Source organism: Lissotriton helveticus, chromosome 2_1 (genome assembly GCF_964261635.1).
Source record: "Lissotriton helveticus chromosome 2_1, aLisHel1.1, whole genome shotgun sequence".
Lineage (NCBI taxonomy): Eukaryota > Metazoa > Chordata > Amphibia > Caudata > Salamandridae > Lissotriton > Lissotriton helveticus.
The window spans coordinates 1,275,349,462-1,275,364,931 of NC_136059.1; the positions used below are offsets into that span (position 1 = coordinate 1,275,349,462).

Here is a 15,470-nt window from a genome sequence, read left to right on the forward strand (position 1 = left end):
TCCCTTGGGTGCTGATTACGCCAGATATCCACCAAACCCCACCTTTCCTGCCAGTTTAATCTACTCTGTGTGAGCCGGCGCACCGGTGAGTCCGCCAACGGCGGGTGAGACCTATCTAGTTCGACATCCGTAAGTGAATTGAAATCCCCTCCTGCCAATATCGGGTTGGTCAAATAATGTGCCAGGGCGCCCGACAGGTGCTCGAAGAAGTGTGCCTGATCTGTGTTTGGTGCATATATACTGCAGAGTGTGATGTCTCTCCCATGCAATCGGCCCTCTACTGCCACATATCTGCCCCCTGGGTCCACAACATGTCGTGTAGCTTGAAAAGGAACCCCAGCTTGCACCCAAATTAAGGCTCCTCTCGCAAACGCTGAGTACGACGTCCAGAAAACCTGACCCCTCCATCTACGCTGTAATGCTTGTCCCTCCGCTTTAGTGAGATGAGTTTCCTGGAGGAAGGCTATCTGGACTCCCCTCCTGACTAAATACGCATGGACTTTGTGACGTCTTGTCATTGTGTGTAAGCCTCGCACGTTCCAGGAAATGCAAATCAATTCAGGTAATGTCCCCATCGCTGATGCGCCAGCTCCCCCTGATTGTGTCCATGCATCTGCCCACACCAAGCATGCCCGTCCTCCAAACAACATCCCCAACTGTCTTCCCCTCCCACCCCCCAATATCAAGTTATCAGCCCCCATCCAAACGCAAAGGAACAACCCAAACACTCAACTATATCCCGCAGTACTCGCTGTGGATTTGCCTTATGGGCTAGTGGGGTGCTACTCCAGCCCAACAGGCAGCTACGCCAGCCCACAGCCCCCGCCGCCACGACCCCATGGTGGAAGACCTCGACCTTAGGTCCCTTCCGCCGGTAAGCATAAGGCCTTCATCTCTCTATTCGAGAAACTTCAGTGTTCCGTCGACCCATGCATCCCCCCCGCCTCATGCATCTAGTACTCCGTCAGCCGTCCGTGGCGTTATCTTCGGGCCCTGGATGCTGTCCGTGTCTGATAATTCAGTTTCCGAGCATGTTTTATGCCCTTCCGATTCAGTTCCCTGCGTCGATTGAGTTTTTTGCGGTCCAGAGAGTGCCAACACTGCCTGCAATGCTGCCTGCCTTTCCTCGCCTGTCTGGGATGACGATGGTTTCTGTGATCCCTGATGTCGCCGACGTATTCTCTGCGATTTGCGCACCTTTGGGGCCCTCTGAAGTACTTGCTCGCGGCTCTCCATGCGGTCTGTTCCCGCTTTATAGGTTTCCAACCATGTCCATGTCTCTTCAAGCCTGTTAAAGAAGTGTGTTGTGCCGTCCACTATGATCCTCAGCTTTGCTGGAAAAAGCAAGGAGTATTGAATTCCTTCGGCCCTGAGTTCCCGCTTGACTGATAGAAAAGACGCTCGGAGCCTCTGTGTCTCATACGTGTAATCCGGGAATAAAGTCACCTTGCTATTGTCTATTGGGAAAGGCCCATCCCTGCGTGCTTTTTGGAGCAACAGATCCCTGTCTTTATAATGGAGTAACCTTGTAACCACAGGTCTTGGTGGGCGGCCCGGTTGTGGAGGCCGTGCAGGGACACGGTGCGCTCGTTCGAGCGTGAAGAAAGTGGATAGGCCCTCAGGGGCCACTGTTGTTTGTAGGCAGGACTCCAGATATCCAATCATGTCTTTCCCTTCAACTTTTTCTGGCAGACCCACGACGCGTATATTATTGCGCCTGTTCCTGCCTTCAGAGTCCTCGGCTCTCTTTTCCAGGGCTTGTATACGTTCCAAAGCATTCGCCATTTTGCCCTCAAGGGCCGCATGGGCCGGAGTCAGGTCTTGGAGTGTGTCTTCGGTTGTCTTCACTCTGTCCGTCAGTTTGGAGTGATCTGCACGTAGTAGTCCCAGCCCCGTCGCCACCTGGGCAATATCTTGCCGTAGGGTCTCCCGCGTTGCCGCAATAGCCTCCAAAATGCGGTCCAACTGTTGTTGCAGGTCTGCAGGACCTTGCGTTGTCTGGCCTTGCGCATCCGAGTCCATGGCGCCTTCTGTTTTCCCCTTGGGTTTAACCATATTCAAGGTCCTGCTACTAGGCCTCGGTCAGCGTAGTAAGTTCCCGGAGAGGTAGTTGCGTGCTGTGCACGTCCTGTTATACTGGTCGTCTGCAGTAGGTCCGCAAATCATATATCAATGTGCGTCAAGGAAGTAAGTCACTGTCACCAGTAAGGCTCACCCACCGCAGTCGCCTTAACCTCGGTTAATAGCTACATTCGCTTGACCGTTTGGCCGCTGACCAGCTCCGCTGCTCAGTAGTGTGAACTCCGGCCTTCTCCGTTCGGCACACCCCTGTTCCGTGGACACCCAGAGCCCTGGGAAGTTCAGAGCAACCCTGTTGCAGCTCTTCCTGCTCTCCCTGTCGCCTGCACCAGCCCGGTCCTATCAGCAGTATTGCGCAAGCCCCCTCTGTGCAAGTACACCTCTAGAGTGTTAGTACCATGTACCGCTCCGTGTTCAGCAGCTTGCTCCAACTCTGGGTCAATCCGGCCACACACGGTGTTTTGCGTCCTCCGGCTTCGCAGTATTAGGCCTCCGTCCCAGTGCGCACTGCCGCTGGTATACTCATGACGGTAATCGCTGCCCCAGACGTGTCCTGCTGGTGCTAAGCTCCGCTATTTCTCCCGTCAGTTGTGCCTCACCCCCAGCTACCAGCAATCACGTTGCTCTTTTACAGGCCTTCATACGGCGTCTGCCAGCAGTTCCTCACTCTGCCGGCGGCCCCAGCAATAGTTATATCGCCTCCCGGATGCCGGTTAGGTTCATCACTGGCTAGCTTGCCTCGCCGTCCCTGGCTCGCAGGACGCGGCCTGCCCGCGCCCCGCTACCACCACCACAGTGCGGGGCCCCAGGCTCGCCGCGCCCGCCCCACTCACCTGGGTCTCCACTGTCGGGTAATTCAGCAGTCGCTGCCACCTCCGCCTCGTCCGCAGCGCCTCAGCTGTGTTCCGGATTCCGGGGGCCTCCCGGTAGCATTAAAAGCGCTCTGCCTCTTGCCGCTAGTTCCCCTGCTCTGTTCACTCTGGGTTACGGCTCTCTTGCTCCTTCTGTTCAGGCTGCGGTTCCCAGTGGTAGACGACGCGCATTCCCCTCCCGGACGAACACTCTTCCCCGCACAAGGCCATTTCTCTCTCCTCCTACCGTCCGCTCTCACTTTGGGGTCGCCGCCATTTTGGTGCCGCAGCTCCCGGTGCTGTTCAGCGATACCGGGCCCAGCAGGGGCTGCCCTTCCCACCGCAGCCACAGCGGTCCTGGCTGGCCACACCCGTCCTCCGCTGCTGTTCCGTTTGGCTGGCTGCTGCCTTCACGATGCCTCCGTCTGCTACGCTCGACTCCGCCTGTGCCAAGAGCCAAGGGTGGTCGCCATTTTAACTCGCCCCTGCATCGGAGTTTCGTTGTGCCGTTTATGTCATTTGCACAGCGTTGGGAGGGTCCACGGCCGTTCTCAGGTCCACCGCCTATTTACCCTACTGTTCCGACCTCTTTTTGGTCGAGTCGTCGGGTCTAATCGGTAATATTAGCAGGATAAATGTGGGATCGGGCGCGGAGCTCCGAGCTCACGCCGCCATTCCCATCGGCGCCCAAGCCACGCCCCCTGTCTGTGTTGCAGGGATGATTCTTTTTCTGCCGGAAGGGACACCTTCCTGCACAAAAATAATAATTGATGGCTTTTTCCTCTTGGGAAGAGTGAAAAACAAAGAGAAATAAGGCTATTGTTGCACCACTTTAACACCTCCCCTGGGGAGGCATTAGAATCTGATGCATTCCCAGGTTTATGAAACCTTGTAAATCTGGGAATGCGTCAGAATCTATGGGTATTGCATAGAAATACCCACAGCAACACCCATAGATCGCCCTTTTCACACAGAATAATGTCTGAAAGGGGGTCATATTTACAAGGCAATGAAAAACCATTCAGGTTGGCTTTGTGTGGCTTTGTAAATATGGCTCAGCATTGTGCGCCACCGCAGCATTAAAAAGTGATGCTCCAGTGGCGCAGATACCTTATAAATATGCCCCTAAATTTGAAAAGTCCTGTGAATCCAGTCAGACCACCTAGAATCACATTTTATACCAATTAATAAGATTGCTATATGGCTAAATTAGAGCTTATTCTGCCTCAAAATCTGCATGTCTAACACAGTACATAACAAAAAAACACGCATTTTGTAACATTTAAACTTAAATACTTGAAAAAACAGATTTAGGGTCCAAACGCTAGAACAGAAAAACACAAACTGAGAGTTTATTGAAGCTAGTATTTCCCTAAATGTGGGAGTATGGAGTTCGACTTGGTTGTCTTAGTGCAGTCTCTATAACTGCTACCATCAGTAAGTTTCTGCCTTTGACACCAATAACAAAGCCATCACACACCCTACAGCCTGAAGACTGATAAAGATGTGTTCGATGTTAGTAGAATTCTAAAGCTGAAGAAATAATTGTGAAGTGTGCATGGTTTATTTAACCAAACAAAATCCACGTGATTTACTGCCAATGTGGACCTGTAATTCTGCCTTGAATGGCGCTTCAGTCAAAGGGAAAAAATAGTATATAGTGTAGCATGGTACAAGGAGGAACCCAGTTCCACTGAGCAGCGAGTCAGTCTGCAGGCACCACATGTGATGTACTGAGATCCATGTGGTGCAGGAGGTTTTGTTGAAACTAGATGACAGGAGGCAGGATGTGACGTGGAAGTGGAGACTCGTGGGTGGGACACTACCAGACAGTCCCTGTAGAGTTCCTTTCCATAGTGAGACCATATTTGCTTCTGATTGTATATATTTACAATTTGAGGCACGTAGGGGTAAAACAATGTGCCAAGAATCACACAATGTTTGGTCTATTCCTGTTCAAATCTCCTAGATATACTGTATGCAACTATACCCTCAGTCTGATTAATACAGGTATGCTCAATGCAGATCCAGGAAGACCGGATCCAGACCAGATTTTCAAGATAACCACTGGCATTGTAAATTAATACGATTAAGCGTAAATTCACCCTACTAGGTTATTCTGAAATCTAGCATATATCTGGTCCTACATTAGACACTACTAGCTTAATATTCCCCATTGGATCTACCAAGAATGTGGTCCTTAGAACCACAGCCTGAGAGCACGGAACCAGAATGTAAAGAAAGGCGTTACCTGCCTTAAAACTGAATGTCACTCAAGTTAAGGTATTCATTCAGAACTTTACCGCTTTCTTAAATTGGCGAACAAAGCGGTACAAAAGGGGGTGGTGATGGACAGAGCACCTGAACCAATCAAACACTCACACCCAGTCAACAGATCTGGGTTTAATCCATCACTGTTCTTTAGCCCACTCTGCCACCCCAGTTCAGACATGGCCATATGCAAATCATTCTGACCCTGTGCTTCATGGGAACAGTCCAGCCCGAACTGCCAAGCCATGCCTTCCCTGGACCGGAAACAAGCTTCCTAGGACCGGTTTCTGGTATTTCAGCCGTCTTCAGCCAGGCTTGCTTGAATCCAGTGGCAAAGTGAGCAAGGGACTCACATCTGAGCATACCCTGCCAACTTATCGCGAACAAAGCGGTACAAAAGGGGGTGGTGATGGACGGAGCATCTGAACCAATCAAACACTCATACCCAGTCAACAGATCTGGGTTTAATCCATCACCGTTCTTTAGCCCACTCTGCCACCCCAGTTCAGACATGGCCATATGCAAATCAGTCAGACCCTGTGCTTCATGGGAACAGTCCAGCCCGAACTGCCAAGCCATGCCTTCCCTGGACCGAAAACAAGCTTCCTAGGACCGGTTTCTGGCATTTCAGCCGTCTTCAGCCAGGCTTGCTTGAATCCAGTGGCAAAGTGAGCAAGGTTCTCACGTCTGAGCATACCCTGCCAACTTATCGCGAACAAAGCGGTACAAAAGGGGGTGGTGATGGACGGAGCATCTGAACCAATCAAACACTCATACCCAGTCAACAGATCTGGGTTTAATCCATCACCGTTCTTTAGCCCACTCTGCCACCCCAGTTCAGACACGGCCATATGCAAATCAGTCTGATCCTTTACCGCTTTCTTAAATTGGTGGCAGTTTAATACAAATAAAATTCGCCTGGTGGAACACGGTGTTAATCGTTGCAATAAACTGCTACTGTCTTACATCCAAACTTGTTGTTGCGTTCTACACAAAGCATAATTCCTCAAACCATAGCCTATGCATCCCCCCCAGCTGTGATCGAACCCCAAGCCTTTAAACTGTGCTCGAGACGCGTCCATTTCATTCCATAACATTCCAGATTACATCTGCAGTTACATGGGAGATGGGAATAGCTTAACGCACAAGCCATAGGCATAGCGCTTAGTTAGTCATAAATTCCAGCAGGCGGCTCTGTTACGTTTAAGTGTTTATGCTTATTAAAATATGCATTAAACCTTTGCTGCTGTTTCAAACAGCTCCCATGCTGTATTGTCATTTTGTAGGCAGACACGTACACAATTAGCCATCATTGTTAGTTCACTCTGCTTTCATGCCAGCACGAATCGCAGCATAAAGCATAGCTTTCAAGCAGTGCCAGCGGAATTAAAGGAGTCCGTGGCAGCTGCCTTTTCTGCAGAATTATGGGTTTTATACATGTGCAACATAATACACCATAATTTAGAGCTTTCCACAGAAGTGTTTCTAGCTCATACAGACAAAAAGTCACCTTTTAGTTGCTTATTACAGTATTTAGATGTAAAATAGGGTTACAAATCGGCTTAAAATGCGTGTTAAAATGACAATATAGAAAAATAATTCTGCCACAGATTGTGACATTCCGCTAATTCATTTATAATTTAGTGGTGCACAATTTAGTCTTCCCTGCCACATAATTTTGTCCTCAATTGCTGCATAATGCCAGTGGTCCTTTTCTCAAGCAATTAATGTTTCCCATAAGTGAAATAACTGCATAGGAGCGTGCGTGGTCAGAATGTAACATGTTCTTTGTTGCTTTATGGTGAATGTGGGTAGACTGTAGGAAGTGGGTGCCAGCTTGCCTGAAAGGAGCAACAATGCCACCCTACTCGATAACAGTAACCTCCAGATGAACAGCTAGAGGAGAGGGTGATGGGCAACAATGCGTGCTTATGTCGCATGACTGCACTCTTATCGAAACTGTGCATCTGCAGAGGTGTCTTGTGCAGACCTGTGCATGCAAAAAAACAGCTGCAGCGCTGGGGAGAGGAGGTGGCCTAACGGCTAGGGCGCTCTATCTCGGACCTGGAGATCTGGGTTCGAGTCTCGGTAACGACGCCAAAACCTCCTGTGATTCTGGGCAAATCACTTAATCTCCCCGTGCCTAAAATGAAAGTGTGTCCTCATGTAACGTAACTGGAAAATGTGTAAAGCGCTCTGATACCTGATTCGGTTCGGGTCTAGTTCGCGATATATATAAAAAAAAAAAATCTACAAAATGCATGTTATGTTATTCAGATTTCTAGTGTGCCCTGTCACCAGGGAGGTTATCCTGGCACTGCGCAAGTGTGAGTCTACTGAACACCTAGGACCTAGTGAGACCACTTGAGAATCAAGGTCTTCAGCTTCTTGCGTAATTCAAGAAGAGAGGAGGCGCTCTTATGTGAAGTGGCAGGTCGTTCCGTGCTTTAGGAGCGATGTGAGAGAAGGCTCCGCTGTCAGATCTGGTTTTCCGTATGCGTGAGATTTGTGCAGGTAGGAGTCCAGTCGGCAGGGCCGGACTGAGAACACAAATCAGCCTTGGCAATTTTATTGGTCCGGCCTCAGGGGGAGGTAGTAGGGGATAGTCGAGGGTGCAAGTGTGAAGCACTGCTGCTTAACTAAACCTGCCACCAGCACTGCTGCTTGTTACCGAGGGCAGCTACTGCAGCAATGCTGCAAAACCAACCACAAGTAACAAAACTGGCCCCCGCCGCTGCAAAAACGGACCCCTACCCTTCCAGGCTCCCGGGGAAATGCCTGATGCCCGCAACGGCCAGTCCTGCCCTGCTCAATGGTGTTTGTCCCATCGGGTATCAAGATCAGGGCTGGACTGGGAACCAAACCGGCCCTGGCAAAGTGCTTGGCCTCCCTGCGGGGGGTTGGGGGTGCCGCCGGGCTCTTTGCCAGGGGCGGTTTTCTGCAGCCGCAGCCGGCAGTGGGAGTACCTGCAGGGCGGTGATGTGGGGAAGGGGAGGGGCAGGGTGGGGGGTAGTAATGTATGGATTATGGAGCTTCCTAGGTAAGTAAACATTTAAATAAATAAAACGAATTTTGTTGAGTGCACTGCATCCCCAAATGCGATGCAGTGAGCGCAACGAAATTTGTTGTATTTATTTAAATGTTTACTTACCTGTAAAACTCCGTAATCCATACATTACTTCCCCTCACCCTGCCCCTCACCCTCCCCCTCCCCACGTCACCGCCCTGCAGGTACTCCCACTGCCGGCCGTGGCTGGTTTTCTGCCGATTTTGTTACAGGGACGATTTTGCAGCTATGCTGCAAAAACGGCCCTGTAACAAAAACGGCCCCCAGGGGCCTAAAATCGGCTCCCACCCGTGCAGCGCGCCGGGGGATTGCCCGGTGCCCACTACGGCCAGTCTGGACCTGCCAGTCGAGCGGCAGTGTCTGGACAGTTTGCGGAAGCACATACGATTGTTGAGGTGTGCTGGGCCAGTATTATGTAGTGCCTTGAAAGCAGGCGCGCAACACCCATTGGGCTCACTGGGCTTCAGCCCTCCCCCTAACGTGTGTGTCAGCCCGGGCTGAGACAGCTTCGCCGGCTGGTGACCCTCTAATTGCAGCCGCACCCGAGTACTTCACAGGTCTTTAAAAGACCATTTACTTGCTAACGAGGCTTTGTTGTGTTTTCACACCTTATTAGAGCCACTCTGCCTATGGCTGGAAGAATTAGCCCCCCCAAAATCTTTTTCACCCCCCCCCCGAAATTTTGGCTCTAGTTGCCCGCCTGCTTGAAAGTGTGTGTGAGGATCTGAATGATGCTGGTTTGAGAATGAGGCTAGTGGAGTTCCTCCGGGTGTGGTATGATGTGAGTGTGGAGTGGAAGGTTGAGGGTGATACTGATTGCATGGGTTCAGCTCCATCTGTTTTGTGATAGGACTCTGAGCCCAGATCCTAAAAGGTGCATTTTCAAAAACATAAACACGAGGCTCAAGCAGTTCTACAAACTGAAGAGAGGTTAATTTGTGGGTGTTAGGTAGCACGAGCACCTCCCACAGGCGTTTCTGAGAAACTGACGAGTAAACCATAAGAAAACACATTGTTCCAAAATAAATAATAATGATGTGTTCAAAGAAAAACGCACCACAAATCATTCTGAACTACAGCCACGCCACTTTCTAACACTTATCTGAAAAATATCTTACATGATTAGGTATAATCCGTCCGAACGCACACCACAGTGCAGAGTTGTCGTTACCAGACCCACACAGAAACTGCACAGTGTGTGTGCGCCTGACACCCTCAGGCAGTGTGGGCAGCAGCAAGAAAGAAAAGCTCTGTGGAGTGCCAAAGTCCATATTTTCTTAACTTAAAAGAAGTAATGTCAGGCCTGTCAACTGATATATTTCATTTAGTAAATGTGCTGTTGCTGGGGCAGCCATACATTAATCTTCTTGAGAGACGCTGGGTAAATATACATTGAAGGGACAGATTTCTTGTGTCAAGCCTGCCAGGAGCGGCCTGCAGGAGAATCGCCCCTTCTCCCCTGAAACCCAACATTCATATTACGGCATCGGTGGAAATATGCCGAAACCCAGAAGACTGATGATGCCTGGAGCACCAGCCGCACTGGACGCGGCTTAAAAACCTCGAGTGTAATGGAATAAAAAACCAGGAGGGTTTGTTTTCCCCCGATTTTGCCTCAAAACCGCTTACTTAGGAAGATGACCCTCACCCCACCACTACCCAACCCCTTTACATATATGATATTGCACTCTTAATATTACGATCATTGTATAGTTATTACTTGCAGGTCTCGGCGCTGCGAGGTGAATCCTGCTCTTTATATAGCGCCTAAGCACTCCGATGTTGTCAGACAGGAGGATCGAAGACTCGTGGTGACGTGGTATGCCCAGACCTCATTATTGTCCAAGGCAGGGTGACCCAGGAGCGTGCAGTGTGCTAGTTAGGCATGCACCTATCACCCTAAGGGGCAGGGTCTGAGCATCCCCTGAAGCGCGTCACGCCCGGGACAAAAAGCACCTGCGAACGCGTGACTGAAAGAGGTTGAATGGAATAAACGTGTCTGCAGGCAGCCCGCTGGAGAAGGTTACCTACTCACTGGTGTAATCGGAGAGACTGAAAACTCTCCAAAACTCCCTGACGCCGGGCACTCACGACAGAAACACTCACCAGTCCTTATCGCGCCCGCCACTTACGACTTTTATCTGGGAACTGATTGTTTAACGATATCTCACTTTCATGATGGATAGGGGAGTAAAAGCAGAGAACAACGCGTAGGGGCTAAAACTTGGCTGGGCAGAGCTACCAACTGTGCAGCAGGTGCAGTGGCACCGGCAGCCAGCTGCCTTTTACAACTCGAGGTCGTCGGAGCGGAGATGTTTCATGTGCACACGTTAGCAGCCTGAGGGAACCCTTGACACCCCTCTGCTCCCTTGGGGACTGTGGTACCCCACGCCATGTCAGGTGCGCGCTCCGCAGCCCACCCAATCCTGTGTTCCTCACTTACTCCTTCTTTCCCTGCGTTTTTTTTTTAAAGAAAAAAGCAAAACTGCAAACAACAAAAAAGGCAATACCAGACGCATGTGATCTCGGGTTTTTTTTTCTCCGCAGCCTCAACCACCTGTTGCACCGCTGCATCCACATACACATCTGGCCACACAGCGCCTATACACTGCAGACACCCAGCGCTGACGCATGCGCAGACCACGTAAGAAGGCGACACTCAGTCACTTACCCAGAGCTCCCAGTGAGTGTCGCTTCCACTGCGCCGGCCCTTCGGTGGTCGATCCCCGGCGGCAGGAAGCGAGATGGCAGAGGGTTCCCCGCCTTCACCCTGGTCTCCTTCGCCTGCTAAGCAGCACCTCTCTCTCTCTCCTCTTCCCAGTGCTGTGCACTGCACACCCGCTCGCACACTTGTGGGCTGGTTCTTCAGCCTGCGATCACTGCCTGCCTGGAAACACCACTCAGTTGCCAGCTCTACAGATGCCGGGCGCCCTTTTCTCGAGGCCCAGGCAGGCACAGAAGGGCAATTATGATGCTTTCCGAGAGCAGTCCAGATTTTTTCCCCAAAGGCAGGTGGAAAAAGTGGGGGGCCGCGGCGACACCTACGTTTTGGCTTCGGGCTGTAATCTCCAGCCCCCTTTACAGTGCTACCTGGCATTCAGTCAGGGGCACGGCATTTTAAAGCCAAACAATGTGCACGTCGAAAATGCGCTGTAAATGTTTGCTAAAAAAACACATTTGGAAACAGACTTTTAATTGTTCAGAATTCGAACCAGACATAAGGCAAAGTAAACATTAAATGGAGTTACACTCAAACAAGGTTCTTTTCTGTGTCCAGTCTACCTGCACACATACATCTCAATGCTCAAAAGTGCTTTGTGGGTCGGAATTACAAAAAACACATTGCGACCCGCGTGAAAAGTGGCGTAGCATCCATTGTTGCGACAGGTGCAGTGCACCGGGACGCCGAGGCGCCCACGGAGCCATGATTATTACTGTGCTTTATATTTCAAATAGCAGCCAAGGCTTTAAGTGGGCCGGGTCTTGCCTGTGCTCAGCACCAGCAGTTCTAAAGCAGGTGCTGATACCCAATCGGGCTCTTCATTTTTACCCTCACCCTCAGGTTGACAAGAATAAATCGTAACTCTGCATCAGTACCACTCTTCACTGCTTTAAATGTTACTCAAAGAGACTCGTTATAGTTCTTTTACAGTTTCAGCGTTTTAGAACCGAAGCATTTTCAATATGCTATACAACAAAGCCATTAGTTGTTGCTTATTTATCTTATGCTAATTGAGAAAGGCGCCCCCCTCTAAGAATAAGTCTACAGGTCTGGGAGTAAGGGGAAAACAACAATTACATAATAGAAAGACTCCCACTAGACCTCTATTTCTTCGTTAGTAGCTGATGTCAGCTTTACTGGGTCATCTTCTGTTACACCAACATTTCCAAACCTTGATTATTTTTTAAACTGAATTAATTTTCTTTATCCATTTGGTATTAAACAAGTCAGCATTTTTTCATTGCAATACATAGTTTAGACAATAATCATTATTTACACAACATTATATACAAAGAATTAGCATAATTCTCTCATTTGGCAAAGGCCATGAGTGCACTTTATGTAGCTCCTGAACACAATTCAAATTGTGCCCTATAGGACTGAAATCCACTCTCATCATAATACAACCCCATACTCACAGTACATTTACATACTCATCAATCGTATCACTGACACACACTACATCCAGTCATACACCCCAGTACAATACTACATGCACTGATGGAATCAAAGGGGTGAATCATCAACCCTCAGTGGCTGTGCTGATAACTGGGATGAAAAGTGTTAAGTAAACAAATGATGGACGGAATGCTGAATAAATCATACATTCACCCCCAGTCAAGAGATCTGGGTTAAAGTCCATCAATTGTTCTTTTTGCATTTATAACTGGAATGTCACACCATCCGGTCGACGTACGTTTCAATGGAAATCACTGATAATCTCCATCTTCTTCAGGACCAATGAGTCGTAACTTAATACAAGTGGGGGGTAAGGGATCTAAGAACACAAAGTAACAGAAGAAATTGATTCAAATGACCCTAAGAGCTATCTCTCATTGCTCTATATATGTCTACATAAACATTATGTAATTATTTATCTATCTAACAGCCATTGACAAAGCCAATAGTCTTGACCTGTTGTAGGTGTAAAATTACTGGTTGTATTATGTATCTGGGTGCAATGACGGAAGCAACTATGGTAAGCATAGATCTTCAGCTTTTGTGTTTTTCGCAGAGGCCGCCCCTTCAGGGGACCTCATGGGCCAGCGCCATAACGATCGCCGGAGACCCAGAAAAAACAGTTTTGGCCGACGCGGCACGCCCAATGACAAAAGGGGGGCTCTCCCCACACCCACCCCCAAGGATAATGGGTGCCAAAAGCGGTGCAATAATATCTGGTCAATGGGGGGGCCAGGTGAGATTTTGACCCCCCAATGGGGCACGCTGCCGCCGACCGGAAGGGACAGCTGGGGGGAGGGGTAATAAGGGCACTGCTCCCCAAGGACAGCTCACTTTTTGGAGCTGGGGGGCGGTGCACAGTACAATTTGGAGACCCACCCACCCATACCTAACAACAGCATTGTCGCAGGGATAGATGGCCCGCTAGGCGAATAAGAAGGGGTACATTTGTTGGTTATGGACGCACACCAGCAGAGCGGTGTGTAGGAGGAAGGTCAATCACCTGGGGATGCCTTACGGCAGGGTGAGTAGGCCGAAAAGGGCGTAGCATACGGAGACGGCACTCACAGCCCAGACCTGCCGGATGGCGGGTTACAAAATGGACAAACAAGATAGCGAGTTGGGGCCTAACTCCAGGGAGAGGCTACACCCTGAGCAATTGGCGTGAAAACCAACAAGAAACTTTATGACCCCGAAAACTGGGCAAAAATCATTTATGACTACCAAAGGGACTGAGTAATGAACTGTCATGTGGATGATTTATGAACCTGTAAGATGAGCAAAATTATTTATGGCAGTGATTAATGACAGCCCGTGGCGTTGATTTATGTCCTGGTCATAGCGGTATGACCATGGCACTGTACAGTAAGAGCTATTTCCTACATGTCATGCAAATAAAACTGCGGCCAACATCGACCACAATGTAACAAGATACGACATGTGTTGGCAACTTCATTGTATGTATGTACTGAATGATTTGTATGACAGATTGGAGTGGTCACAGTGCGGGGGTTATAAGCCATGCCCTTAATTACATCTGCCATGCCCTTTTGAGAGACCCTCCAGTTTTTTCACCCAGTTAAAGCCCCGACAGCAGCCAAGAGGGCATTTTTTTCCTTGAGTTAGGCTCATGACACACTGGCTCCGTTGGTGCATGCAAACCAGAAAGGAAAAGTGGAAGAAAAGGGGCCTCTTATTGTAATTCACATAGATATGCACAAGTGCTTTCCAACCATTTTGCAGTCGAAAAGCATGCAATTGTCCGTACCTGCTGAGGGCATGAGCTAAGCCTTTGCAAAGTGTAAGTAGACAAATATGTGCACTCTAATTGTGCAGGCCCTGGACGTGAGGAGCCGACATTGTGAAATTTGATGACCGAACCACAGTGTGTACCTTGTAGCATTGTGAATCCTGCACCTTCTGGGATTACAATGCTGGCGCATTTCTATTTCAATTGCTGGGATGGAGGTCTGAGTACACCTGCAGGCCTGCATTTCAGCATTCAAATCTTTTCTCTCAGCTTCACTAGAAAATTGCTACTTCATTACTATTCACGAGGCAGAAGGTTTGCAACTCATAGCGATAAGACCCTTCATGGTGAGAGAGTTTTGGGCATCCCTGGCACTGCAAAAGGAGAGACTGGTCACATTGCAATGTGTCAAACGGGCTGTAACCAGCCTCTTATGAGAACCAAGCTCACAGTTTTTAACTACAGATGGCTTTGCATCTTGTATACAATCTACAAACTGCTGGGAACGCCAAACATATGTATTTTGAATCAAGTTTGGGATTTTTAATTCAGATCAGTGTTAGGACCAGCTGTCATAAAGACCGCAAGGCCGGACTCCGTTTTGAGGCCATTGAGTTAGCCCGTCTCTCTTTGATGATATGTCCCATGTCGTTATCTTTTATGCAACTGGTGAAAGTGTCAAATCATCCAAACAATGACCTTGATAAACACCTAATGCGACATAAGTTTGATGCCAGTTCCAGATTATCTATGTTTCAAAGTCAGACAGTTAATGCACAAAGTAAACAAGTAATCTGAATTGACATACTTTTGTCATTGTGATTAATACGTGTTATGTCCTGAACTGTCATACTGGTTCATATCGGTTAGGTCCTGAACTAGGCAGAAAGTCCAGAATGTAGGGTTAAAGTTCAGTGATCAATCCTATAAAAACATCATGAAGTGACCACAGATTCTGAGAGGTCTTCACCCCAGGTTATTTCACAAGATCATGCCAGACAGTTGCACTGCTGCAGCATCCATTCCTATGCTGAAAGCTGTTACAGAGAGGAGAGGCACTGAGCCCAGTTGATGTGTGTTGTCCACTAGAGAGAACACTCTCTCACAGCCAGAGATGATAACCACAGCCTCTCTGCTGTGAACAAGTATGCCGTGTGCTAAATCCCAAGAAACTCTAAAGGCAAGTTAGCTACTCCATGCTCTTATAGTGTAGTGCACAGATGTAGTCTCTAGGGTGTTAAGTTGCCAAGGACATTCCAACCATGTTAGAAA

General features: G+C 49.0%; 1 protein-coding gene across 1 annotated transcript in view; it reads right to left on the minus strand.

The window, feature by feature from the left end:
* Positions 1-10,960, minus strand: part of BMPR1B (bone morphogenetic protein receptor type 1B) — a 573,406-nt gene extending 562,446 nt beyond the window's left edge. The window contains exon 1 of the mRNA XM_078676220.1: positions 10,940-10,960. The gene's annotated coding sequence lies outside the window, so the exon portion shown is untranslated. The remainder of the gene's footprint in view (positions 1-10,939) is intronic.
* Between the last annotated feature and the right edge of the window lie 4,510 nt (positions 10,961-15,470).